Source organism: Piliocolobus tephrosceles, chromosome 2 (genome assembly GCF_002776525.5).
Source record: "Piliocolobus tephrosceles isolate RC106 chromosome 2, ASM277652v3, whole genome shotgun sequence".
In the NCBI taxonomy this organism is placed as follows: domain Eukaryota; kingdom Metazoa; phylum Chordata; class Mammalia; order Primates; family Cercopithecidae; genus Piliocolobus; species Piliocolobus tephrosceles.
In genome coordinates this window covers 161,022,753-161,026,441 of record NC_045435.1, presented here as the reverse complement: position 1 = coordinate 161,026,441, position 3,689 = coordinate 161,022,753, and positions in this window count along the sequence as shown.

Below are 3,689 nucleotides of genomic sequence, written 5' to 3'. Positions count from 1 at the left end.
GCCAACACCCACCCATGTATGCTACCTAGGAGCCTAGGGACTGTGCTGGCTAGCCCATTGACACCTCCACTGGCACTCATGCATACCACCCAGGGGCCTGAGGGCCAGCCTGTTGACATTACTGCCACTGTCAATACCACAACCGCTACCCAGGGCCCCGAGGACCCACCTGCCTGGCCTGCCACTACCACTGCCAGCACTTGAGCCTGCCACGTGAAGTACACCACCCAGGCAACTGAGGACTGGCCCATCTACCCTTCTGCTGCCACCACTGGTGCTAGAGGACTGGCTCACCTGGTGTCCCTATCCCCAGTGAAGTCCCACTACAACCTACATAACCTCATCTTATTGAAGACAACATAATAAGACAAGATAAAGCAGAAGAAATAATTTCTCAACTGAAGACATGTTTTTTGAAATAACCAAGTCAGACATAAAAAACAGTAAAGCAAGCCATGTGACATATGGGACACAAAAGAACAAAAATTCAAATTTGGGGAGTTCAGGAGAAGAAATGGGCAAAGGTAGAGAAAGCCTATTTAATGGAATAATAGCTGAAAACTTCCCAGGTCTTGCAAGAGACATAGACATTTGGAAACAGGAAACTCAAGGAATCCCAAATAGATTCAATCTAAAGAGGTCTTCCCAGAGGCAAATGGTAGTCAAACTGTCAAAAGTCAAAAACAGATAATTCTAAAAACAGCAAAAGAAAAGCATCAAACCACATATAAGGGAATCTCCATCAGACTAACAATGAATTTCTCAGCAGAATCCTTGTAGGTCAGGAGAGAAAGGAATGAAATAGTCAAAGTACTGAGAGAGAAAAAAAGAAACTGTCAACCAAGAATCCTATGTCCAGCAAAGTTATCCTTCAAAAATGAAGGGAAAGTAGTCTTTCCCAGAAAAACAAAAATGGAGATGATTCATTACCACTAGACTAGCCCCACAAGAAATATTTAAGGGAGCCCTACACTGGGAAACAAAAGGACAACATCTACCATCATGAAAACTTACAAAAGTAATAAAACTCACTGGTAGAGCAGATACACAAAACAGGAATAGGAATGTTGTTACTCTAAAACAAACCAACCAAATCATAAAAGAAAGTAAAAAGAAGAATAAAGGAAGAAAGGATATGCAGAACAATCAGAAAACAACAAAATGACAGGAAGTCCTCACCTATTAATAACAAGCTGAAACGTAAAAGTTTAAGCTCCCCCAACTAAAAGATACAGACTGGCTGAATGGCTAACAAAAATAAGACCCAAATATATCCTGTCTACATGAAACTCATCTCACCTATAAAGACACATAGACTGAAAATGAAGGGATGGAAAAAAATACCTCATGCAAACAAACCAAAAGCATGCAGGAGTAGCTACACTTACTTATATGAAAGGAGAGTTTAAGTCAAAAAACCATGAGACAAGAAAATTATAATAAAGGAATCAATTAGGCAAGAGGATATAACAATTGTAAGTATCTATGCACCCAACATCAGAAACTCAGATATATAAAACAAATATTATTAGAGCTCAAAAGAGAGACTAATACAATAGTTGGGTATGTCAACACCCCCACACTCAGCATGGGAGAGATTATCTAGACAGAAAGTCAAGAAACATTGGATTTAAACTGCACTTTAGACCAAGTGGATCTAACATTTAGAGAACATTTCATGCAACAGCAACAGAAAATAAATTCTCATGAGCACATGGAACATTCTCCAGGATGGACCATATGTTAGGCCATAAAACAAGCCTCAACAAAGTTTTAAAAATTGAAATCATATCAAGTATCTTCTAAGACCACACTGAAAACTAGGAATCAACAACAGGAACTTTGGGAACGAGTATGTGGAAGTTAAACAACATACACCTGAATAACCAATGGGTTAATGAAAAAAGAAAGAAAGAAAGTAAAAATTCTTGAAACAAATGAAAATGGAAAAACATACCAAAACATTTGTGACGCAGAAAAAGCAATGCTAAGAGGGAAGTTTATAGCAATTAATATCTATACCTAAAAAGTAGAACGATATTGAATAAACAAGCTAAAACATCCACCTCAAAAAACTAGAAAAGCAAGAACAAACTAAACCTAAAATTAGTAAAAGGAAAGAAAGAATAAAGAGCAAAGCAAAGCAAAATGAAATAGAAACTGAAAAAATAAAAATAAAAAGAATCAACAAAATGAAAAATTGGTTCTTTGAAAATATAAACACCATCAATAAACCACTAGCTAGTCTAACCAAGAAAAAGAGGATCCAAACAAATCGGAAGTGAAAAAAGAGACATGGCTGTGTGCAGTGGCTCATGCCTGTAATCCCAGCACTTCGGGAGGCCAAGGCAGGCAGATCGCCTGAGGCCGGGAGTTCGATACCAGCCTGAGCAACATGGAGAAAGCCTGTCTCTACTAAAATACTAAATTAGCCAGGCATGGTGGTGCTCGGGAGGCTGAGGCAGGAGAATGGCGTAAACCCGGGAGGCGGAGCTTGCAGTGAGCTGAGATCCGGCCACTGCACCCCAGCCTGGGCGACAGAGCGAGACTCGGTCTCCAAAAAAAGAAAAAAAAAAAAAGGTAGTGCGCTGAGCTGCCAGTGGTAAAGACTTCAAAATAAAAGGTGTTAGAAGAAGGAAGGAGTCAAGGCTTTTCAACACACCCACCTTGCCACCCTGAATGTTGCCTGCCAGGTCCTGGCCTCTCCAAACCTTCTTCCCTCACTGCTCTCCTGCCCGATTTCTCTTTCCTGCTGTTAGAACCTGGTTCTGCCTCTGTTCTGCCCAAAATCTCTTCGAAATATGTTAATGGCAGGGAGACAGTAGTAAAGGGCATAAGTCTTAGTATCAGAAAAACCTGGATTTAAAATCCTGTGACACTACTGAGCAACTCACTCAACCTGAGACAGTCTATCTAGACCAGTGCTGTCCAACAGAACTTGGTTTGGTGATGGACATGTTCTCTACACTGTCTGGTATGATAGCCACTAGCTACATGTGACTTGAGCACTTAAAGTGAAGCTAGCATGACTGAGAAACTGAATTTTTGATTGTACTTCATTTTAATTAACTTAAATAGCCATGTGACTAATGGCAACCAAATTGGACGGAGCAAGTCAAAAAATGGAGAATGCCCCCTCACACAGAAGATCAGCAGTGATAACAGATGTGAAATGCCCCAATGTGGTCTACTATTAAACTGTATCCTGCCTTGAAAGACTTTCCGAGTATTGAAATGACCAACCCTCAGGCACTTAATGTACTGACTTGGCTGGTCTTTGTGAGTATGCCTGCACAGGCCGATTCAGCGACAGAAGCACTAACACTGGGGCAACATCTAGGTACAGACCCGCAACTCTCACTTTTTAATTACCGCCTGAGGTAGCACCTGATACAGTCTGGTGTAAAGGAGTTTGCTTCTTTTCCTTTTGGTTTATGTCTTCACCATGTTAATTTAACAAAACAACCACATTTTCAGAAACCTACTATTTTAAATTAAATTCTTGTGACACTCACTATCTGAAGTTTCCTTAATGTTTCCAAATAAGAAAAAGTTTCTCATTTTCTTCAGTTAAACCAATTGTATCATTATGTACCAACTGCTGTAAACTAGAGAGACAGCCTATCCGCACAGGTTAAAAACACATAAAGACTTACCCATACATAGAAACACAAATCAAGCAGATTTTG